The sequence below is a fragment of the Pongo abelii genome, chromosome 14 (assembly GCF_028885655.2).
Source record: "Pongo abelii isolate AG06213 chromosome 14, NHGRI_mPonAbe1-v2.0_pri, whole genome shotgun sequence".
Classification (NCBI taxonomy): domain Eukaryota; kingdom Metazoa; phylum Chordata; class Mammalia; order Primates; family Hominidae; genus Pongo; species Pongo abelii.
In genome coordinates this window covers 66,182,471-66,208,886 of record NC_071999.2, presented here as the reverse complement: position 1 = coordinate 66,208,886, position 26,416 = coordinate 66,182,471, and the positions used below count along the sequence as shown (strand labels likewise).

Sequence of the window (26,416 nt, the reverse complement as noted above, 5' to 3'; positions counted from 1 at the left end):
CCAGCAGTGACTCCATGCAGGTCTATAACAACCTCAATTCTTGCCTCCTCAGAAAAAAGAATTCAACTGAGGGGCAAAGGCAGAAAAAGAGACCTAGGCAAGTTTCAGAGCAGGAGTGGAAGCTTATTTTAAAAAGCTTTAGAACAGAAAAGAAAGGAAAGTATGCTTGGAAGAGACCCAAGCATGTGACTTGAAGAACAAGTGTGGTCTTTAACCTGGATCCTAGGACTTTATAGGCTGGCCCCTTTCCCATGATTCTACCTTAGGGTGGCGGCCTGCATGCACAGTGCCCTCCTTATGCTTGGGAAGTGAGCACATGCAGTGTGTTTAGGAAGTTGTACACATGCCCATCTGAGGCTTTTCTTCCCTTTTCTAGTGGAGTGTGCCTGGAAGATCATACTCAGCCATTTTGTCTCTTAATGTGCATGCCCAGAAATTTGCTCCCCACTGGCATCTGCATTCAATTAACACTTTAGTGAAACAGGTGTAGACCATGAGGAAATGGCCTTTCCCTGGCACCGGCTGGCAATTTATCACTTTTAGAGAGGCAATGTGATAATTGTCAAACCATCACCCAACATTCCTAGTAGGTGGGGGAGGACCCTCTCCTGCCCCACTCATGCCTGTCTAACTACCTGTAACAAGTTCTGTGAGCCACTCTAGCAAACTAATCGAACGGGGGAAGGGAATTTTGGGAACTTCTATTTGCAGCCAGTCAGTCAGAAGCACAGATAAAACAACCTGGGGCTTGTGATTGGCATCCGAAGTCGAGGGCAGTCTCGACTTCGAGATAACCTGCGGTATCTGATGCTATCTCCAGGTAGATGGTGTCAGGATTGAAGTGGAGGATACCGAATGCTGGTGTCCACCACAGAACTGATTGCTTGCTTGGTGTGTGGGGTGCAGGGGAGGACCCACATTTGGTCACAGAAGTCTTCTGTGTTCATTGTTGTGGGATGAGAGCAGAGGAAAATCTATTTTCTCCACAGTTTGTTTTTCCTCACACAGTACTTATGTGCTTATATTAAGTTGAGCAATCCAGATTTCATTGGCTTATTAACCCCTTCACTATTCAAATCCCATCAATGACTCTGGCCCACCTTCTCCCTAGTGGCCTCAAGGGCATCTCACCTGAGCTCACAGGCAGGCCCTCCTAGACTTGCCTCCTCCCATCCCCTGAGCAGTGATCCATGGCCCAAGGAGCCCTTTGAGAGGGCAGTCTCCAGATTTTCCTAATGCAGACGCTCATGGCAAAAATGCTTCTCACTATGCCATGAGTCCCACAGCTTGCTTTCTCTAAAGCTGCAAAATCATGAGATGATCTACAAGCTCTGTTTCAGTTTCAAAGTTAAGGGCACTGAGATATCATTTTGTTCTATTTAGAAGTGGATAGAAGACTCCTCTCTCTCACTTTCTCCTGTTCTTTTTTTAATGTTTATGCAGGAAAGATGCTATGCTTCACTCATCTTTGAATCCTGTGAGATAGAGATAAACAAACCAAGTGAGCACTAAGTAAATGCTTGATGAATAAATAAAATCTGTGGGTGTTAAGTGCCTGATCTCAGCTCAGTTGTTGTATTGTTTTGTTTTAATATGCCTTCTAACTGCTGCATAAAACTGAAATACCAAAACTGGGAATAGTTCTGTTAGACCCTCATCCTCAAGAGGCTTGTACTGGAAATGTGATCCTTATGGACCAGCATTTCTCAAAGTATGTTTCATGGAACATTATTCTGGTAAGATCTAAGCAGATAGCAACTCTGAAACCCAGTAAGAGCTGACTAGCTGACTTTGTAAGATAAATGCATGCACATTCCTCTATCAGAGAGCAATGTGTAGAGTAGCCTATGAAGGACTGTTAACTTTGACTAACAAGTTCTTTTCCAAATGCATGTGGCCATACAAATACTTGCTCACTTAACACCTATTAATATTACTTGTAACTAAAGGCATATTAATAAGGAAATATTCCTCTTAATGTAGTGTTCTTAAAGAGGAAAATATTTCATCAAAATCATATCTGGAGAGCCATGATGCAAGACTGCAGAGCTCAAGAAAAACTTCATTCCCATTCCCCAATGCATGATCTCCTTTGGTAGTTACGTAGTAGCTGGGCCTTTCCCAAATATCTTCTCCAGTGAAACTGACAACCCAGTCAGACTGGAAAGAAATCATGTGTCCATAAATTCCCACTTTCAGGTCTACTGCACCCTTGGCTCTCTGTCTCTGTGGCTGACTATTCATGTAAAACATGGTGCAACTAGAAGGTAAAGAAAGTAAAGATAAAGTAAAATCTAGTTTGCCTTCAGCACTTTTTAATGGTCCAAGATGGTTTCAAGTCTTTTGCTCAATTTTGGAAACATCTATTATCAATGCATCACAGTAATCCTGATCATGGGAATAAAGTCAAAGCCAACAATTTTGGCAAAATTAACAATAATTGTACCCCAGGAAGAGACAGTTACTTATTTTCTTTTTGGATGTAAGTAGTCACATTTAAGTTTCTGTAACAGTCATCTTCTAGGAACAAAAGGAATGATTACACACCTGAGCTTAGCCATACAGTGATATCAAATACAAGTTTTGGTATCTCTCCAGATTATCTAAACTACTAAACCAAGCTAGTAGATTTAAAGCAGTGGCCTCTAAAATAGGATATATTTATGTAAGGGGTTTTCAAGATGATGTACTGGGATACTGAGAAGAATTATAACACTGGAGAAAAATAATAGAACTTTAACTTTTATCCTTTTCCTATTAATGCTTCTACTTTCTTTATATTTTCTAAGGTACATAGCACCATTTCAATAAGTTCTTTTTTTTTTTTTTTTCAGGCTAAGGAGTTCTCTTTTTATGGCATCTACAGCTTTAATGAGAAAGAACTAGACATTGAACTAACATCTGGCCTGTCCCAAACTACACTGAATAAAGAATCAGGTTCTAAAAATAAAGTGCCACCAGTTAATTTTAAAGCAGGTATTCTATGGAACACTGACTGCTAGTCCTATCATGGATTATTATGCAGAATGCTCAGTGTTCCAAATATCTTTAGAAACTTTGTTTTGTAATTTTTCAATCCGTTAATGATCTTCAGTTCCACATTGTTGAACAGGGGATGTTCAGTTCTATTGACTTTGAATACTGCCTGTTGTTCCTCTGACATCAAATGCAGGCCTGGGACCCCCAAGACATTTCCACAGAAGAGCCACTGATGGCAGTTAGCTATAACTTATCTATAAAGAGAAAGACCTTTAAGAAGACAATAACTGCTGTTTATAAATCACTGTGTAATTTGTCCTCAGATTAAAAGTTGTTATGATTCAACATTAAGATGATAAATTCTGAATGGGAAAATTGAGACTATTATTAATTTTTTGTAATGAAGAAGGTTTATTTTCAAAAACGACTTGGAGTGGCTTTGTTGATTAGCATAATAATAAGATGGTATAGTCTCAAATATCATTATTAACCTTCTAAAAAAAATTGGAAACCAAAGCATTGTCAGTCTCTATAATTTCACCAGTGCAAGGAAAAAGGTAAGCCATAGGTTTCATGAAATCAATGAATGAGTTATTGTTTCTACAAAACATTCATAATTTGTTTTGAGTCTGTGTTTGTTTTCCTTTTTCCCTCGTTATTTGACCATGCTGCATGTGAAACAGATCTGTGAGTACATCTGTAACAACATTGCTGGGACTTTAATAAATATAAATAAGACAAATTAAATCAGGTAAAAACTTAATCAAAAAAATGGGATTTGTTCAGTATCTTGAAGGCTTAGCACCTTGTGGAAGCTCAATAAATATTAAATCAAGGTGACAACATTTAAGACCTGTTGAATCACAAGGAAAAACTAATTTCAAAGTCCTCAGCTATCTATAAAGGACCCCCTGCTTCCAGGCACTGAATTCCAGTTTTAGGTTTCTACCAGGTATGCTTTAACAGATAACGCTTATAACAGTCTGCATAGGGAAAGATATTATTTGTGATGCAAAGAAGAGTGAAAGCTTTTTGAATATAATGAATAAAACTCCTAGAAGAGAAGACTGAAAACCCCGGGAAGAAAATGATTCATCAGGTCAATCATTGAATAATTTTCTCTACTCTCCAATTGTAAAAATGCTTTGAGAATCTCAAAGCCAAGTTTCAAATCTCAAGCCAAGTTTCAATAACTTCATAGGTGAATTGAGAGCTGTGTGTGGGCTAGAATAACTTGAAGTAAAGCCAGTGAACACAGATTAGCTCTGGATAGTCTTACTCTGCAACTTTCTGGAGCCTCCTCTAGAAAAGTTAGGTTTACCAAATAAACCTAGATTTCATAATATTACTTTATATATAAAGGTGCTCAACAACATCCTGTATACTTTGGAGTTGCTTCTAGAAAAGTCCCATAAAGATTTTTAATAAGACCAGGTTCCTATTGTAGATCAGGTGCCCAATGTTCAAGTCAGGGTCCTGGCCTTGGCATTTAGTAGGTAGTTGTGTGACCTGAACATTTCTTTTAACCTCTCTGGTCCTCAGATCTATTGTAAGTAAAATGGGGATGGTAACACTATGTCAGAAGGTTTCTGTGCAGATTAAGAGAGAAAATATACAGAAAATAAACTGCATATAAGAAGCTTGGAATAAATAATTGTTAAATCTAAAAGGGATCTAAAAGAATCTAAAATCTAAGATTCTCCAGGTGAAGCAGATGAAAGCCTTTGGCTGCTATATTGGTTAACTACAGAATGCTGGAGAGTATCAGCAAGTGGCGTCAGGTCATAGGGTATCTACCACCAGTCCCCTTCCACGGATGGGAAGAAGATTTTAGAAAGACTCTGGGATGGTTTCAGAAAGTCCAGAGGGCACTGGACTGAGTCAACACACTCAGGTACACTTTAATGCCCCCTTTGGAAGTCAATACCATATTCAGTTTCCCAACATAGAAAGGCTTCTGAAAGATGAACCAATTCTGCACCACCTACAAAGCTTCAGATTACTTGAAGTATTCATTAATTCCCATGACATTTTCTGCCTGTTGCAGTTGTTCAATGCTTACCTCAAACTTGGCTTTTCCCAAATATTTCCCCATATCAAATGTATGCTTTCCCACCACTGAAAATCATATTGCATTTTGCATCCATAAACACATCTCAATTTATCTTAACTTACATTTATTTGTATGATTATCTTACTGTCTATGTTAATCTGCTATTACCATCATAATGCTGCATGAAAAAAAAACCCAAATATTAATGGCTTACAACCACAACCACTGATTTTTTTCCTTTTACTGTGTTTGTCATTTATGACCGGTGACTATCAGGTGCATGTTCTTTCCATGGTGGGTCACAGTAGTACTAGAAGATAAGCCAAACCACACAAACACATTTTGAACCTCTTCTACATCATGCACACTGACATTCCAGGGGCCAAGAGAAGTCATGTGATCAAGCCTAACATCCATTGGGCAGGGGCGTATATTTCATATACACTAGTGGAAGGCTTGTCAATGGTACAAAGGTGTAAAAAATTCAGAACAATTATCCAGTATCATACTATGTATAGCATATGGCAGGCTGTATTATGCCAAATATGTATTGCTCATTTCTGGAGTCTAAACAGCTCTGCGCTTTAAAAGCATTTGCTCCCACCCAGATTCATAAAGCAAGTCCTTAGAGACCTACAAAGAGACTTAGACTCCCATACAATAATAATGGGAGACTTTAACACCCCACTGTCAACATTAGACAGATCAATGAGACAGAAAGTTAACAAGGATATCCAGGAATTGAACTCAGCTCTGCACCAAGCAGACCTAATAGACATCTACAGAACTCTCCACCCCAAATCAACAGAATATACATTCCTGTCAGCACCACACCACACCTATTCCAAAATTGACGACACAGTTGGAAGTAAAGCACTCCTCAGCAAATGTAAAACAACAGAAATTATAACAAATTGTCTCTCAGACCACAGTGCAATCAAACTAGAACTCAGGATTAAGAAACTCACTCAAAACGGATCAACTACATGGAAACTGAACAACCTGCTCCTGAATGACTACTGGGTACAGAACGAAATAAAGGCAGAAATAAAGATGTTCTTTGAAACCAATGAGAACAAAGGCACAACATACCAGAATCTCTAGGACACATTCAAGGCAGTGTGTAGAGGGAAATTTATAGCACTAAATGCCCACAAGAGAAAGCAGGAAAGATCTAAAATTGACACCCTAACATCACAATTAAAAGAACTAGAAAAACAAGAGCAAACACATTCAAAAGCTAGCAGAAGGCAAGAAATAACTAAGATCAGAGCAGAACTGAAGGAAATAGAGACACAAAAAACCCTTCAAAAAATCAATGAATCAGAAATAATGCCACATATCTACACCTATCTGATCTTTGACAAACCTGACAAAAACAAGAAATGGGGAAAGGATTCCCTATTTAATAAATGATGCTGGGAAAACTGGCTAGCCATATGTAGAAAGCTGAAACTGGATCCTTTCCTTACACCTTATACTAAAATTAATTCAAGATGGATTAAAGACTTAAATGTTAGACCTAAAACCATAAAAACCCTAGAAGAAAACCTAGGCATTACCATTCAGGACACAGGCACGGGCAAGGACTTCATGTCTAAAACACCAAAAGCAATGGCAACAAAAGCCAAAATTGACAAATGGGATCTAATTAAACTAAAGAGCTTCTGCACAGCAAAAGAAACTACCATCAGAGTGAACAGGTAACCTACAGAATTGGAGAAAATTTTGGCAATCTACTCATCTGACAAAGGGCTAATATCCAGAATCTACAATGAACTCCAACAAATTTACAAGAAAAAAACAACCCCATCAAAAAGTGGGCAAAGGATATGAACAGACACTTCTCAAAAGAAGACATTTATGCAGCCAAAAGACACATGAAAAAATGCTCATCGTCACTGGCCATCAGAGAAATACAAATCAAAACCACAATGAGATACCATCTCACACCAGTTAGAATGGCAATCATTAAAAAGTCAGGAAACAACAGGTGCTGGAGAGGATGTGGAGAAATACGAACACTTTTACACTGTTGGTGGGACTGTAAACTAGTTCAACCATTGTGGAAGTTGGTGTGGCGATTCCTCAGGGATCTAGAACTAGAAATACCATTTGACCCAGCCATCCCATTACTGGGTATATACACAAAGGATTATAAATCACGCTGCTATAAAGACATATGCACATGTATGTTCATTGCAGCACTATTCACCATAGCAAAGACTTGGAACCAACCCAAATGTCCAACAACGATAGACTGGATTAAGAAAATGTGGCACATATACACCATGGAATACTATGCAGTCATAAAAAATGATGAGTTCATATCCTTTGTAGGGACATGGATGAAGCTGGAAACCATCATTCTCAGCAAACTATCGCAAGGACAAAAAACCAAACACCGCATGTTCTCACTCACAGGTGGGAATTGAACAATGAGAACACATGGACACAGGAAGGGGAACATCACACACCGGGGCTTGTTCTGGGGTGGGGAGAGGGGGGAGGGATAGCATTAGGAGATATACCTAATGTTAAATGACGAGTTAATGGGTGCAGCACACCAACGTGGCACATGTATATATATGTAACAAACCTGCACGTTGTGCACATGCACATGACCCTAAAACTTAAAGTATAATAAAAAAAAAAGAAAAAAAAAAAAGCATTTGCTCCTTCCATCAATTAATTCCCAGTTAAGTACTGAAAACCCAAAGCAATCCCATTCCCAGCACAGTGTCTGGCACTTAGGAAACACACAGCAAATATTTGCTGAATTAATTTCTTGAATGAAGAAAAGTTCCCTTAATCCATATCAGGCACTTAGGTGGAACTTCTTTACACCGTTTTTGTGCTTCTTGAAGCCACAAAAGATTTAACCTGAAAACCTAATCAATAGCACTTCAATAGCACTCCCATCAATAGCACTCCCAAAACTGCGGGCTCTAAGAATCAGGCAGCGTCTTGAGTGATTAAAAAGAGGATTATCACCCTTAATAGTCTTTATTAAATGCATGGGAGCTGAGTCAGTTCTGTGGTTTAGTACACAAAGCAGGGCACTGCATCAAGGAGGGAGACAAACATTTAGCTTTGCCTTTTTGTGAATGAGCCTTAGAATAAAGCCAGATCTGCTTTTCTGGAGGACACTTCTTTGCCATTCTCATCTTTTATTTTATAACTTCCTTTAGGCATTTAAAGTCTATGAGATCTGAAGAGTTGAATTTGGTAAGTAGAAACAAAATTATTGAGTCTTCATTTGCTGATTGTATCCATGGAAAAAGAAATTTTACTGCCTTTCTCAGAGCATTGAATTTTTCACTCTTAGGCTATAGCAACAAAGTGGAAAACTTATTCCTGTCTCTTCCCTATACGGTGACAGTCAAGTTTCAACTACAAAGATGCCTCAAGGCCCAGTGATTATTTAATTATCTCCTGGAAAATAATTTCTGAATGTGACAAGGGCATCAACAATCTCCTCGAGCCTGCTAAATTTACTTCTTCTGTCACCTTGTCAACTGTCTCCTTATATTACTTCCCCTGCAGGGTCATATCTAAATTTCGTGGAGCCTCAGGTTTATATAATTGGGAAGAAGGCTCTAAAGAAAAGGCTGGAAAATTACAAAGACAACATTAGATTTAAACAAAAGCCTGCCAGTGAAGACCCCTGAAAACTTAAGCTTCATTAGCTTCAGGATTAATCCACTTATATGCTCCCCTTATAACTAATGTTGCCAGATAAAATACAGGATTCCCAGTTAATTTGAATTTTAGGTAAACGATAAATAACATTTTTATCATAAGAATATAGTCTTGGGGACAGATTTATACTAAAATATTATTCATTGCTTATCTGAAATTCATATTTAACTGGGCATCCTGTATTTATATTTACTAAATCTGACAACCCTACTTAAAACATGGAGAGAAAAGGCAGACACCTAAGTTCCTAAAATAAATCTATAATACCCATGTGGGTCTCTTTAGGCTTTCTCTGACTTCCCTAGATAATTAGGAACTTGGTCTTTATATGAATAAATATTGCAGAATTGAGTTTCATTCACCCCTGGTTAAATGCTATAAATTTTTAATTAATTTTTATATCTAAAAATTCTATGTGGAAGAGATATGGCATGAATGAATTCTTTTCATTCAAAAATAACTTCAGTAGCAAAGAGACAATGGTAATTAGAAATAAATGCCAATAGATTGTCATATGAAAGAAAAGTAACTTTGTCACACTCAAATTCCCTCGGTAACATATTCTAACCTCTCCTAGGCTTTACAGTGAAGATGCCCTATCATCTTCAAAATTGCAACCTAAACCATCCTGCTTGAATTTAACCCTCTTGTCCTTTCCTTAATTTAATGGGAAATATCACTAATTAATATATGGCTTTCCAGGCTGGAACACTATTGTCTTTCTCAGGCTACTCTTCTCCAAGTAAAACAAACAAACAAAAAGCCTCCATTGCATTAGTGTTTGCTCCAGGGAGTGTCTCCCAGCACTCTCACAGAGCGGACTCCTCAGTACAGAGATACTCCCCACACCTCAAGATACTTTAGTTTTAAGGTCTGGCCACAGGTAAGAATGTTAAGGAAAATTTTAACTGAATGTTGAATATAATTTGAAAATAATCTCATAGATACAAGTCTCTGTACTATTTTTAAGATGTTTTGGGAAACTTCATGTGTATTTCGAATTTGTCCTCATACTGACAATAAAATGGAAGTCCTTGTCAGATAAAAGAGAGCGGAAATGTGTTTCTATGAACCATATAGGAACCAAAGGATGAAATTCTCTATCGATGAGTCACATGCCTAATAGTTTGGTTAGTTACGTATTCAGGTGCACAGAGCAAATATTGAACTGAAAAAATGACCCTGAATGCAATCCAAAAATGTTCACAAGACTGATATTATTGAAATATTAAAAGAAATATAAAATTCAGTATATTCCTTCTGAAGGTACAATTCTGAAAGCAATACACAGTTTATTTATAAGTTCTATTAGTTTCTTTTGAAATGCTTATCTCTTTGTAATTGCAAATTTTTTTCTTCATAATGTAAATGGAGAAAATAAAAGCACTTATTTCATTGAGGTGTTGTAGGGATTAAATGAGGCTATATTTAAAGCACAACACAATGACTACAATACAATAAGCACTTGATAAATATTTTCCATCAGTATCATTTTCACTACTCATTTTTAATAAGTTACCAAATATATATATATAGGAGATATTCTTTTCTGTCCTTTCTCTTTTTAGTTTATTTCTTTCTTATGCCTCTGAGTACTTGCCATATTGTCAATTATTTAATAGTTGCATGAGTATAAATATAGATTTTTAAGTAGGGAAAATCAATAATTTTGTATTTGATCAATATTTTTATATCCTACAAATGTATGTAATATACCTCAGAATTCTGATAGTATTGTACAATTGATTCTTGAGCAACTTGATTTTGAACTATGTGGGTCCACTTGCACATGAGTTTTTTTCAATAAATATATATATAAATTTAATATATATAAATATAAATATATTTCATATGATATATAATACATTTTATATAATATAAAAATATATAAATTTTTTGGAGATTTACAACAATTTGAAAAATGTTGCACACAAAACACCTAGCCTAGGAATATCAAAAAAGAAAAAGGTAAGTATGCATTAATGCACAAAATCTATGTAGATATTACTCTGTTTTATCATCTACTATCATAAAATACCCACAAATCCACTATACAAAGTTAAAATTTACTGAAACATGCACCCAAACACAAACTGTACATGGCACCATTCACAGTGGAGAGAAATGTAAACAAATGTAAAGATGCAGTATTAAATCATGACTGCATAAAATTAACTGTAGTACATACTGTACAACAGTAATCAATTCATAGCCACTTCCTGTTGTTCTTGCAGTGAGCTCAAGTGTTGCAAGTATCCATTTAAAATACTTTGTGACACTAATCATTTCTGCACGAGCAGTTCATTCCTCTAATAAATTGCAGTAAAAAGTGATCGCTTGTGTTTCTCATGTATTTTTCATTTTGTTTAGTGCAATACTTTCAACCTTGCATAACAACATGGAACACGTATGAAGTGCCACTAGTGATGCTGGAAGTGCTTCCGAGAAGCAGAGAAGTCATGGCATTGCCAAAAAAGCTGAATTGCTTGATATGCACCATAGACTGAGGTTTGCAGCTGCAGTTACCCGCCATTTCAGAGATTCATCTTGTAAACAAATGACTAAACTTGTGGTATCAATAAATACAACACAGTACTACAATATATTTCCTCTTATGATTTTCTCCATAACATTTTCTTTTCTCTAGCTTTCTTTATGGTAAGAATATACTATATAATACATATAAATTGCAAAATATGTGTTAATTGATTTTTTTGTGTAATTGGTAAGGCTTTTGGGCAACATGGTCTATTAGTAAAGTTTGTGGGGAGTCAAAAGTTCTATGTGGATTTTCGACAGTGTAGAGGATCAGTACCCCTAATCCCCATTTTGTTAAAGAGACTATTTTATTTACAATTCTATTATAAAATACACTCATTTCAATGCTAATCAAGTTGATTTCAAGAATTATTGGTGCTAAATAAGTATAAATATCATATTAAAATTTGACCTTAAAATAAGGTGAAATCTATGCCTCCATAACTTTTATTCATTACTATTAGCTCTGCCCTCTGAAGAAGCATTCTTTCTTTCATTGAGTAATCCAATACAATCTTCCTTTGGCAGCTCTTCAAGTACAATCAGAAAATGTCTGCTTAGTAGCTGCCCACATCAGGTCGTTTTTTTCTTCAGTTTAGTTTACTTTATCTTATAAAAACATTGAGAGTCTACAGTACACTAGGAGTTATTCTGCACACTAAAAACAAAAAGAATGAAACACAATCCCTGACTGCAAAAAGATTAATTTAATGGGAAGGCAGATGAAGACAGAGAAACTTAATACAAAATAAAATTATTGAGTTGGGACAGTTCTAGGAATGAGACACACCTACCCTTATTATTCTTCATGATTATCCTTCCCAGCCTTTTACTTTCCTTTTACTTTCCTTTGTATACCCTGCAGCACAGGGGTTCTCAACCAGAGCAATTTTGCCTTCCAGGAGATGTGTGGCAATGTCTGGATGTGTGGCTTTCTGGGTGGGAAAATGGAAGTTCTAGTGGCATCTAATGGATAAAGGCCAGCAATGTGCCAAAAATGCACAGGAGACTGCCCATGCCACCCTCAACACAGAATTATCTGATCAAAATGTTCCATAGCTTGAGAAACCCTACCTAGCTTTTTTTTTTTTTTTGAGACAGGGTGTTGCTCTGTCACCCAGACTAGACTTCACAATCATGGCTCACTGCAGTTCAGCCTCCTGTGCTCAAGCAATCCTTTCTCCTGGGCATCCCAAAGTGCTGGAATTGTAGGCATGAGCCACCGCACCTGACCCCTACCTAGCTTTTCAATGTCCTTTGTAAAGTGTGGAATTTAGCTTAAAAAAAGGACACATCATTCTAGCTGTCATCTTGACCAATTTGAATACAGAACAACCTTTATATTGCTGAATCTACGCTTTGCACCTGAATTAATTAGCCTAAAATAGAACTTAAAAAATTGAATAGCCATTCACAGTATTGGCACACAAGGAACTTATAAAACTACTACATTGTTCAATTTTTTTTCCATATAAATTGTTTGGTTCATTTTTACCTGTAGTTCTAGCCTACTGAGAACTTCTGAACCTAATTTAGCTATCGCCAAGTTTGATATGTTCGACCTTTACATCTTCATCCAAATACTGGCAAAAACATCAAGAAGACTAAACCATATATTATTAAACTGCAAAAGTAACTTGAAAGCTCGAAATTGGTCAAGAAAACAAGACTCCTAGAAACAGATTTTCAATAATGAGTCTACTACATGACACGAACGTTATTACTTGCCCCCCAAAACAATGCTGTGGGAGTATGGGTTAGTCAGGGTTCTCCAGAGAAACAGAACCAATAAGTATATATATATACATATGTGTGTGTGTGTGTATGTGTGTATACATATACACATACATATATATATATATACACACATACATACATATATACACATACATAAATATATACATGGGAATTGGCTTACATGTTGGAGGGAATGGTATAAGTCCCAGAGTCCGACGACCCCATAACAAGAACCTCTTATCCAAGGGCGGGAGAATCTGGATGTCTCAGCTCAAGAAGATAGACTTCGCTCTCCTTCTGCACTTTTGTTCTATTTAAGCAGATTGACTAACATTGAACCACATTAATGAGAGCAATCTTCTTTACTTAGCCTATTGATTCAATGTTAATCCTTTTCAGAAATGCTCTCAAAGATACACCTAGGAGGAATGTATACCAGTTACGTGAGCATCCCTTAGTCAGATTGACACATTAAACTAACCATCATGGAATAAATAGTATTAGACTCATTTCCCAGCTAAAGACACTGAGGTTCTGTGAGACTACGGGACATGCCCAGGGACACACAGCAAGTAGGTGAGCAGGAAGGATTGTTATACCACCTACATATAATTTCAAACACCATGAACAATCTTTCTAGTACATTGTTTCAAAAAACAACAACCAGATGCCAATATTGAGTACGTACAACAAAGCTTTACCTATGTAGCTAATCTTCACAACACGCTTGCAATGCAGGCATTATTGCATTCATGTTACAGATGTGGAAACACTGAAGGTTTAGAACAGCTGTGATTTGACCATAGGCATGTGACTACTAAAAATCAGACCTACAATTCATGCCTCATTCATGTGGCCCTAACACTGCCACATTGCCTCCCACCAGAGGCCATATATCCACTTACTACACGGCCAGCCAGTCCTCATTTCCCTTTTGTACAAAGAGTTGTCCTGGAGTCTCTTTGCCAAATGCTTTCTAGAATAGCAGTACATTTTGCTTTTGCTTATTGAGACTCATCACATTCATGTGTTTAGAAAGAATGTCAGTTTATGGGTAGGTGATTTTTAAAAATTCCAGGGAAAACCATAGAAGCAGTCTAGTTCTTCACTCATCATTAAAACATACAGAAAGAAGCTATCAATTTTCCCACATGCTAGAAAAAAAAAATGTAAAATCTCTTCTACTTTTAAATGTTCCACACTTATAGCGTTATACTTGGAAAAGTTAAGATTTATTTTATATCTAGTTAAAATGATGCCTCGGCCGGGCACAGAAGCTCACCCCTGTAATCCCAGCACTTTGGGAGTCCGAGGCAGATGAATTACCTGAAGTCAGGATTTTGAGACAGCCTAACTTGGTGAAACCCCGTCTCCACTAAAAATACAAAAATTAGCTGGACCTGGTGGCAAGCACCTGTAATCCCAGCTAGTCAGGAGCCTGAGGCAGGAGAATCACTTGTACCCAGGAGGCAGAGGTTGCAGTGAGCTGAGATCGTGCCACTGCACTGGCAGGTGCCAGTCTGGGCGACAGAGTGAGAGTGAGACTCTGTCTCAAAAAAAAAAAAAATTAAAATAATACTTTAAAAATACTGACGGAGAGTGAGTTTAAAATTGAAGTTCAAAAGAGATGAGGCAAATATTATAAAATAATAATACATTTTAATATAAGTGATGGATATATGGGTATAATGTTATTTTTTCTACCCTTAGTGTGGTTGAAATTTTTTATAATAAAAAGTAAAACAAAATATAATGTTCATGATTTGATAATATTTGTCTTCTCTTTAGAAAGTAATTTTCTTTAAACTATTTTTATCATTCATTAATTCAGTTCAATATAATTTACTCCAAAATATTTTTCTCAAATGTAATTTTTAAAAATCATTAGATCTCAACCTTTAAAAGATAATCAGAATCCCAATAAAACCCTCACTACAGTCAAATCATAAAATCTGCCATTTTTACTTTCAAGACTTACTAAATATGCTGTCTTTGAGTACAACATCAAATTAGTATTTGATTTACTATCAAATGCAGGGTGCTTCAATTTCATTTTAGATCCCTCACATTTAAACCACATTTAACAGGGCTGAAAGCTGTTGCTGAGGTTGACAAGTGTTGGCATAACAAGTAAATGAGACAACGGTCATTTCTACACGTATGAATTATTTGACAGTATTATGAGTCAGGCATACCCTGAAATGATAGTTACTTATTGAGCTCACTGTAAGTAAAGTGAACTACTCCTGCAGTGAGTTCAAAGGAGAGGTATAAAAAAAATCTGCCTTTCAGTTTTTCTAAAACCTTTCCAGTTTTTGTAATGTTTTCTTTAAAAAGGAAACACTGCCAAAAAATAATAAAAGACCCTTCACAAGTATTTCATCAGTAGAGGCTGCTCCAGATGGTAGCATGGTGTCTTGTAGGTAATTCCTCTGTCTCATACATGTGAGGCAGAGAGCATATTTTCACAGAGCCTTGAAATAGGCATTAGCAGAGAAATAACTTAGCTGATCATGCACTATGTAAGTACGACTGCTTCCCAAGACAAAATATCAGACAGAGTGTCACACCAGGAAAGGGCCAAAACTACTGTGTCAGTATTGGAGAGCTCTGATTCTATTCCTAATACTGAAGAGGGGTTTGAAAAATACTTTATGCAAATAATAGCTATCTTTTCTTAAGAGCTCACTATGCTAAGCCCTTTATGTACAGTAACTCCTAACATCCTCATTACTATTTGTGATGGTTAATTTTATGTATCAAAGTTGAATGAGTTGACTGCATAAAGCAGATGGCCCTCCATAAGGGGAGTGAATCCCATCTATCCCTTGAAGATCTGAATAGAACGAAAAGACTTACCCTCCCCCAGAGTAATAGAGAATTCTTCCTGCTTGACCACCTTCAAATGTGAACATCGGTTTTTTCCTGACTTAGGACTCAAACAGCATTGGCTCTTGCTGCGTCTTGAGCTTGCTATTTTCCAGGCTAGAATTACTTCATTGGCTCTCCTGGGTCTCTGGCTTGCCAACCTACCCTGCAGATCTTGGGACTTAGCCTTTATAATGATATGAGTTCATTCCTTATAAAAAATATATTTATTATAACATATGCATTCTCTTTGTTCTCTGGAGAACCCTGATAAACAAACTATATATTATAAAGTAATACATTTATTCCTATTTTTCCAGTTAAGAAAATTATGGATTGTAGAGCATATATTTCTTTTCAAAGGTTTCTTTTCCTGCTAGAGTATAAGCTCCTCCAGGATAAGTATTTTTGTCTGTCTCATTCACTGATGAGTCCTAAGTGCCTAGGATAATGTGTTTCATAGTAGGAGTTCAGTTTGTCAACCAAATGAATAAGTTCACCTGGAAAGTGACAGAGCTAGGGCTGGAAATGAGGTGTGGCTGCTGCCCAGATCTGTTCTTTTAACCTGTATTATGAAACGTCTCTTAGATTTCCTTGATATTTTCAGAAGGCAATCTTCAAAAGAATAGTCCTTTTTAGAAAATTACTGGCCTATCTGAGTTCAGTCTTAAAGCTATTAATTCCTGATAGAGGATAAAATCAGGATCCCAAAATATCCCAATGAGTGGAACACTGGACTTGCAAGATGAAATTTAATTAGGAAAAAAAAAAGTAGTCTTTTTATTCCAAACAGCAACTAAACTTATATAGATGTCAAAGGCATAGCCTAGCAAGAGAATAAATAAAAAAGTCCCTGGAGGATTAATTGACAGGGAGCTTGATATAAATCAGCACTGAACAGTGGTTGCCAAAAAAGCTAATGCAATTCTTGGCTACATTAATAGAATATTTTGTCCAGATCAAGGGAAATAATAATTCCATTCAATTATGCCTCTATATCAAACCACATCTAAGCCACACACTTCAAGAAGAGAGGTAAACTGGAGTACATTCAAAGGAGAGTCACCAAAAAGATGAAGAGAATCAAAGTCATGTTATACAAAGATTAGCTAAAGGAGCAGAAGATGATTGCCAGAAAAGTCAGCAAACATCTGAGATGTCTTCAACATTTGTAAGGCTGTTATGTCTAAAAGATATTATTATTTTTTCCTAACTGGCCCCAGAATGGACTTTGGCCTAAGTAATGAAAAGTTAATGCTATAGTATACTGTCTCAGTTTTCCAAAAGTGATATTGACAACATCATGACAATAGTTAAGATCTCACTCTCTGGTTGTTCAAATCTGACAAAGCTACAATTTGTACTTAGCTGGTAGGTAAGCTGCAGATGAACTGTTAGAGTAGAAGACCTTTATGGTTCCTTCTAGACATAAATATTATGATGCTCTAACAGAATATTAAAGCTAAAGGTAAAGTGGTCGGAATGAGAAAAAATACACTGAAATCTACTGTATGGTTAATAGCATCAGCACTGTGTAGAAAGCATCACTTACATTATGTTACTGAAACTGCATTGTCACAGAATCAGTGAGTAAGAAAACCAGAGATTCCTATGATTCCAAATATCTTTCCTCCAAAAGGGAAAACTTCTTGTTTGGTGACTGCTGACACTTTTCAGCTGTGCTTATCAAATCATGAGTGATCCTTTCTACAGGGGGCTGTTGGTGCCACTATGCATGTAGCCACCCAGGAAAGAAAATGTGCCTCTACCTGAGACTGTAAGGATCACTTGCATCAGAGATACAGCCTGTCTCATTCCATTAGGATCCTCTATATTTTGATCTACACCATGACTGTTAAAAGAAACATCAATATTATAAAATTATCTGAATATGATAATCTTTTAAAATTTTATTGCACCTAAGGTTTGCATAAAATATGAGATTTTATATAATCTATTTCTGACAGTAATGCCAAGAAGTTTATTATAAAGCATCACTTCAAAGAATTTAGAATATTAGTCTAAACATACATTCTTTCTTTACTAACCATGATTTATTTAATAAGCCACTGTGTTTAGTTATTCTAAATTCTATGTAAGCAACAGTGTTTAGTTAGTCTAAGTTCATTCAGCCTATATAACCAATGTTCAAAATCCTTCTGGGGCTTTCCACCTCATTTGGAGAAAAAAAATCAAAAAGTTCTTGAAATGGCCAGGACAGCTTTATACAATGGGCCTCCTTTATACAATGGGCCTCCTCTTTAACCTCTCCTTGGTCTGCTCTCCCCTGTCTTGCTCAGCTCCAGCTACACTGGCCTCTTGGCTGGTTGTTGACTAATTCCTACCTCTGATTACTTGCTGTTTTACTGCATGGGATGCTCATCCCCGCCAGAGGACTGAATCCTAAGCTCTTCAGGTCTTGAATAAAATGTCACCTTCTCAGTAAAGCCTTCTTTGCTCACCCTGTTTAAAATTACAGCCCCTCTATATGAAGCTTCCTATATCCCTTACCTGGCTTTATATTTCTCCCCAGAAATTAACAAAATTTACATTGTATGTATTTTATTTTGCAGAAGTACTTTTATTCACTGCTACATTCCAGAGTCGAAAATGAATGCTTGCTGAATAAATGAGCAAACAAACAAATGGCGGTCTTTACTTTTGGAAAAAACCTCATGTAGCTTCACTCTTAAAGATGGTGTGATACATTGTGTTTACTGCCCCTGTATAAAACTTCTCACCTAACATTATGTAGACCCCCCTAAAAAATGTCTTGGAGACCATAAAGAAAAAATGATTAATATGTAATAATATCTCTAAGATTTAAAAGAAATAATATAATTTGGGTCTTTTCTACGTACTCTAACAACATAATTACAGAGATATATGGTGGCTTTCTGTTAAAAAACATTGCTAAGAGATAGACATATTAGATTAGGTAATGCATATTTTAGCCTCATGATCATAGTCTTTCCAAAGAGTGAGAGCAAAAAAAAGTCTTATTCGTTCCCTCACTTAGAAAATGTGTCCTCAGAAATATTTCCACCCTTATTATTAAATGCATTTTCCAATTCGTCTATACAGAGTACATTGCCAGCTGGTAGTAATGTAGGTTGAACAAGTGAACGAGAAAGTCCTGACCTGAAAGGCCTTCTGATTCTAGTTGGGGAAAGGAAAAAAAGAAGAGATTCATATTAACCAGCTGTCCCCTTGGAATATACAGAAATACCGCCAACATTCTTACAGATGAATGATACACAAGAGGATCTGAAAGATTTTAGTGGAAACAGAACTTTGAATAATTGAGAAGGGATTATGAGTGGATGTAACAGATCCGTATTCGTTATAACTTGTTCTTAGTTGTTAGCTGTTTCCTCTAGTGCCTCTGAAGGATTAATAAGGTTATCAAGACAGAGTGTCACAACTGATAAGTGTTTTAACCCTTACTGTGACCTGGCTGACGGCAACTGTGAAATCTTAATAGTATCAAATTGTAGTGCTGTAGCATGCTACACTATTTCACTCTTTTATTCCCCATGACTAAAGAACTTGAGGATATTTTTTATTGGTGTCACTACGGTGATAATATGTGATGCTGTGACATTATGAAGGTTTATTTTACATAATTTTCAGCTCTCTACTTTTAAATCTCTCACTTAGTCATACTTTTAGATCTTCATCTAAAATTCTCACCTTCTCAAGTTCATTTCCTAGTCAATCCAGTTATAGAAAGCAAATGCCTAAAGCACCATTCAGTAAAGCCAAGATAGGCATATTGGTTTTAAGTTACATCCGCTTCTCCAAGGAAATACCAGAATCACAATTTAGAATCAACACATTTTTTTGTTCATGAATTTAGGTATGCATTTTTCTTGATTGGATCATGCAAACAGGTTGACATTATTTTAGCCTGCTTTAAAATGCCAATGATCTGAGAAAAAAACATGATTATTTTACCCTTTCATGACATGGAATAAGAATCAACGGTTTAATTTTGTTTGCCCTATCCTTCTACACATTCTGTATGTAGCAAACCATAGTTCCAGGATTTTATAAGAGTCAACAAAGGCTGTGGAGAGAGTAAAGCCAGCCGTTGCTGCTTAACAGCACCTGTCAGGGAACGTTATGTTGCCAGCATATATGCACCTTCCCTGCATTAACAAAGCTTGCAGAGATGAATACAACATGAGCTTCAAAGGTAATAGATGCTGCATTTTGATAAGGTTTTAATGGACATGGACATTTCAACGAAGCTATAATGGGTGACAGCTTAAATTCAGGATCTGAGAAAGCCTTTAATTAAGATTTATAAGGCCAGCTACTGGATGCAAATATAAAATGATGGTTAGACATGGTGAAAAAGGAAGATGACTGATGGTCCCAGTGCTTCATAACTAACCCTCACTCTAAGTTAGATGATTTAATAACATTTCCAAATATGGATAGTTTTGTAGTTCTGTGTCACAGGAGATAGAGAGGAACAACTCTGAAATTGCCCAGCCCAGACCCAGAGTATTAACAAGTGACAGGCTCTTTTTGTGGGTGATGAATACCAATACCACTGGGTCCCACTGGCTTCTGATGACCAGAAACCATTATTCCCAGCAGCAGCAATGCCCAATAGAGTTTTAGGCTCATCCCCTATAATGTCAAATAGGCCTCCAAGCCTCTTCCCTATCCTCTGTTGTCCAAAAGCAGGTTCAAAACTGCCTGTGCAATCACCAGTGGAAATAACACTTCCACAGATCCAGTTTAGTATCAATGCTGTCACTCTTCTCCAGAGACAGCTCAAAAGAGGTGACCACAGCCTCACTGAAAGAGCATTTAGAGTGTAGTGTTAGCAACATTCTACAGATCCAGTTTAGTATCAATGCTGTCACTCTTCTCCAGAGACAGCTCAAAAGAGGTGACCACAGCCTCACTGAAAGAGCATTTAGAGTGTAGTGTTAGCAACATTCACTATACAGAGTCCACGTTTCTTTCTACAGCTGGGAGATCATAAGGAAAAGGCATAATGTGTATACCTTTGATAGGATCATGTTGAATGAGTGGCCTTTATTTCAACCCAGAAGAAGCCAGTGCCAAGAAGGCAAAATGATTGTAAAAACTGAGAAATATAAGTGGGAGCTAAATGCTGAGTATACATGGTCATAGAAATGGAAACAAAGGCACTGGGGAGGACTAACGGGCAAGGAGGGAGGGGGACATGGGATGAAAAACTACCGCTTGGGTATAATGTTCATCACCTGGACGACAGGATCATCCATACCCCAAACCCTAGCATCACACAATATACCCATGTAACAAATGTGCACATGTACCCTCTGCATCTAAAACAAAAGTTGAAATTATAATTTTTTTTGAAATACTGAAAAAATTCTGTGCACTAATTTCCACTATCCTCAAGCTAGAGTAAAAGTTTCTTTGTGTATCTTAGAATCACAGAATCTCAAATTGGGAAGGACACTAACATACCTTGTTTAAAGACATTTTGGATTGTAAATAATTCTACAAACTGAAATTAAGTACAATGTCTTAAACCCATAATATGTTCAATGCAATAGCTTTTTCTGCCAAGATATGGTTTATGTTTTTAAGTAAAATTACGGCTGTGGAGAGGACAGTATAACCACATAAAACAGATGTTAATTGTTAATTTCATTTCAAATAATTAAGGTAAAAGAGTTAGATATCAGAATTGTAGTGCTTAAACTTGGGCAGAAGTTAGAATTAGTAAATCTAAAGATTAGCATGCAATTACTCAATATATTTTCATAGGTACAATGAAGATAATACATACTTTTATTGTTTATACAGATCAGTTGATAATGAAGACAAAATATTTAGCAAATATGATTTACTTTTTTACTCAACAAGCACAAATTCAACACACTTCCTATATTGCAGTGTCATACACAACCTTTTCTCAGAACATTTTATTGTAGTTATATGCCTACAGACTAATTCTTCAATTAGTCTACAGCTTTGCTGCTATGGTCTGAATGTGTCCCTCAAAATTCATATGTTAGAAAATTAATCCCACTGCAACAGTGTTGGAAGGTGGGGCCTTTGGGGAGGCATTCAGGTCATGAAAGCTCCACTCTCACTTATGTATTCATGCTGTAATCAAAGGGCTTGATGGAAGGCGTCTGTCTCTCTGTTCCCTTCTGCCTTCTGCCATGTGAGGACACACAGTGTACCTCCCTTCTGGTGGGTATGGCATTCAAGGCATCATCTTGGAAGTCGATTGCAGTCCTCACCAGATGCTGGTACCTTGATCTTGGACTTTCAAGCCTCCAGAATAATGAGAAATAAATTTTTGTTCTTTGTAACTTACTCTATAGTATTCTGTTACAGCAAAGACAAAAATTAGTACCAGAGAAGTGGGGTGTTACAAATACCTAAAAATGTGGAAGTGACTAAATAATGGATAGAGGCTGGAACTCTTTTGAAGTGAATGCTGGAAAAAGCCTATGTTTTCATGAACAGAGCAGTAAGAGTGATTCTGGTAAGAGCTCAGAAGAGGAAAGCTGCAGCCCCAGTCTTCTTAGAGATTACTTACATTGTTGTGAACACAATGCTGGTAGAAATATGACAAGTAAAGGATACTCTAATGAGGTGTTAGACAGAAATAAGGAATATCTTATTGAAAACTGGGAGAAAGGCTAGCCTTGATACAAAATGAAAAAGAAGTTGGCTGAACAATGTCAATGTCCCACAACTTTGTGGAAGGCAGAACTTAAGAGCAATGAGCTAGAATATTTAAAAAGAGAAATCTCTAAGCAGCAGTGTTTACTGCTTATAGTAAAATGTGAGAACAGAGAATGATTCAAAGACAGAATTTATAATTAAAAGAGAAACAGTATGAAAACTGGAAAATTCTCAGCCTGGCTTTGTGGAGAATTAAAAACTATGCTTAGGAGAGAAAACCAAGGGTGTGGCCCAATGACCATTTATTAAGGAGATTAGTGTGGACAGAAGGAAGCCAGTGCTACTCATCAAGACAGTGAGAAATTGACCCCAAAAGCATTGCGGATATCTAGGGCCTTGAGGGCAGAACAGTTTCATAGGAGGGGCCTAGGGTACCCATGGGTCCTTTGAGCTCACTGCCCATGGCCACCTCAAGTCTCTGTTCCCTACATTGCAGCACAGCTCTCCTCAGGCACCAAGCTGTGATTCAAGCAGGACCAGTACAGCTCAGGCTGTCACTCCAAAGGGCACAAACTAGAAACCTTGGCAGCATCCAGACAGTTCTAATTCTGCAGGCACACAAAGTGCACAAACTGTGGAGGTATGGCTTTCTGCACGAATATTTCAAAGGATGCTATAGAGAGCCTCAGAGTTCCAAGCAGAGACCTGCCACAGAGGAAGAGACACTGCAGAAAGACTGCACTAAGACAATGTTTAGTGGACCTGTGGAGCAGGACTACCCTTGAGATCCCAAAACTGTAGAGTCCCTGGCATGCTGTACCAGCCTGGGAAAGCTGCAGGCATGTGACTTCAAGGTATAAGAGCTGATACGTGGGCTATGTCCAACCAAGCCATAGGGATGGAGCTTTCTGGGGCCTGGGAACCTCAACCTCCCCACATCCCAGCATGTCCAGAAGGCAGGACATGAAGATAAGATTATTCTCTGGCCTTAAGATTTAATCTTCTTTTTCCTGTTAGGCTTTGGGCTTACTTGGTACCTGTTACCCCTTTTTTCTTTACTATTGCTCCCTTTTGGAATAAAATTGTCTACCCCTTTCCCATCTCACTATTACATTTTGGAAGTACATAACTAGTTTGATTTCACAGACTCACAGCTGGAGAGCAATTTGCCTCAGGGTGGATTGTACCTTGAATCTCACCCTCGTATTTAGATGTGAGTTTGGACTTAGACTTTTGGGTTGATGTTGGAACAAGTTAAGACTTTTGGGAATACTGAAATGGAATGAATGGATTTTTCATGTGAGAAGAATATAAATTTGGGGGACAAGCATGAAACTCTATGATCTAAACGTGTTCCCCCAAATTTTTGTGTTGGAAACTTAATCCCCAAAGCAACGGTATTGGAAAATGGGTTTTTGGGGGAAGTGTTTATGTTACGAGGGTTCCACCCTCGTGAATGGATCGATGCCATTATAAATGGGCCTGATGGAGGGAGGTTAGTCCTTTTTTGCCCTCTGCCTTCTGCCATGTGAAGACACAGTGCTCCTTCCCTCTTCCCTGATGCAAGTTCAAGGTGCCATCTTGGAAGTGGAGACCACACCCTCACCAGACACCAAACCTGATGGTGCCTTGATCTTGAATTTTCCAGCCTCCAGAACTGTGAGAAACACATTTCTAGTTTTTACATATTATTCAGTCTATAATGTTCTGTTATAGCAGCACAAATGGACTAAGATACTTGCCAAAAGCAGAGGTTGTTTTTTAATGATTTTTGAATTTTAGTGCCTAAAGCAGTGCCTGGAGCATAACAAACAGATAATAAATGTTTTTTGGATGAAGAAGTGATAAAAGCAGGAATAAATGCCAGAACCTGAGCTAGGCTTCCAGGACAATAAGATGAACTAACCTGTAATTCATGTACTGCCTTTATATGTTAGTTGGGAAAATGGAAATGTAAAAATATATATGCAATTTATATAGTGATAAAAATATTTTAATAAATGTATAAGAAATATAATCAGAACACCAAGATCAGCAAATAGTCAAGTCCAGGGAAAATTTTCTATGTTCTTTTTAAATTTATTCAACATATATTTATCAGGTATACATGCACACTAGCATTGTTTAGGATACTGTAAATGTCATACTGAACAAAAAATGTATTTGCTGCCCTTGTGAAAAAGTAGTTGAGATATTGTAGAAAGTTACCTGTGCCTACTTGGGGTGATCTCTCCCCCTCCATGTCCCTTGCCTTCCCAGCAGTAGAGATTGGAGGAAAATATGAGAAAGAGACCTAAGATAGATGGTGAGGAAGAGACCTACATTTAACTTGTTTATGCCATAGTATAAATTTGGAGGAGATTGTGGAGACATCAATATTTACTCCATATCTACGCCAAGATTTTCAATCAGCTTCAGCTATAGTAAAGGTATTTTGATCTCCATGTGATTCTCTCCTATATCTTCTGTTTCAATTGGTTCTAAGTTCTAGACCCTTAAACAATTGGTAGTCATGACAATGGGGAGAAATAGAAATATTTAGATTATTTTCTCAAAGTAGTTCTTATTGGTTAGCTGAACTGAGGAAAGAAGAGAAGAGATGCTGTCATCATTCCTGGCTCTAGCAGCTTGGTGGACGATGATGTCGCAGTGAGACAGGGAAGGCTGGGAAGCGGGCTAAGAGCATGACAGCTCTACTGACAATGATAAGGAACAAGGAGGAGAAGCAGATTTGAGTGAAAGAAGCCATTTTACTTTTTTAGCATGTTAAGGTTGAGACATATTAAGTAGCATTTGCATGTGAAATGTTTGAGTATACAATCAGAAAATAGCTCTCTGGAGCCCATAATACTGACTTGAATTTTTTTTTATGTATAGGCTATATTTGAAATCACCAGGGTAGACAAGATTGTCCAGGTAAAATACATAATGTGAGAATTGAAATTTAGAACTTAGGAGTTCAGCACTAAGGAATGAATAGATAGAAAGAAGCAAACAAAAGAAACTGAAGAGGTTTATTCAGAGACAAATGGAAAGCCATTGAAGAAATGTACTGGAAATTAAGGGAAGACAAACATTTAAGAAAATAAGGTTGGTTGGCATAAATGAATATTGGGACCAGTCACTCAATGTGAGATGCCTAAGCATCACTTTGACTTTTTAATGATGGAAATGCCAGAGGCCTTAACAAGCGGAGAGATGAGAGTTGAGTAGTGAATGGTGTTAAAGAAATAGTTGAGGAAATTTGGACTCAATCAGGAGAAAATAAGGACCAGACAGGAGCGTTTAATATGAAAGTATTGTTTTCAAGAACACCACTAAAATATCAAATGTTTTTAAAAACATACATTTTAGATACAATTGTCAGTTAAAATGAATATTTTCAATTCCTTAAATATTTTTCAAGTTACTTTTATAATTAAATTTATTTTGTAAAATTCTATTTTATATAAAAGGGTTTTCTTATTTTTCCTTTGTCAATTTATCATAACATATATTTTGGAAACCCATCAAACCCACAGAAAAGTTGAGGCAGAATAACTGATGCCAACCATGAAAAAAATTATACATAAGAATAATAAAACTGCAAAATATCAATTGCAGAATAATATATAGTTGTAATTAACATTAATGACATTTATGTGAGCATTTTGGTTCAAAATAGTTGCTACTGAAGTAGGGAAAATTGTTTAGTGTGAAGAATGTCTTTTTTGAAGATAATATTACAAATAGCCTGGAAACAGTTTCAAAATTATTTCCCTCAGTCTCTATGCAAAAATTCCCATCAGAAGATTAGCCAATTTTCTACCATAAGTAACTGGCTCTGTGCTGCTAATTAATTTGAATTACCTTTTCATTTGCAAAAGTGTTTCATTTTGTTCTAATTAA

General features: G+C 36.9%; 1 long non-coding RNA gene across 1 annotated transcript in view; it reads right to left on the bottom strand.

The window, feature by feature from the left end:
- Positions 1–25,236, bottom strand: part of LOC129049548 (uncharacterized) — a 29,281-nt gene extending 4,045 nt beyond the window's left edge. The window contains exons 1-2 of the long non-coding RNA XR_008512716.2: positions 24,737–25,236; positions 1,132–1,475 (exon numbers count right to left, since the gene is read on the bottom strand). This is a non-coding gene — a long non-coding RNA (uncharacterized LOC129049548). The remainder of the gene's footprint in view (positions 1–1,131; positions 1,476–24,736) is intronic.
- Between the last annotated feature and the right edge of the window lie 1,180 nt (positions 25,237–26,416).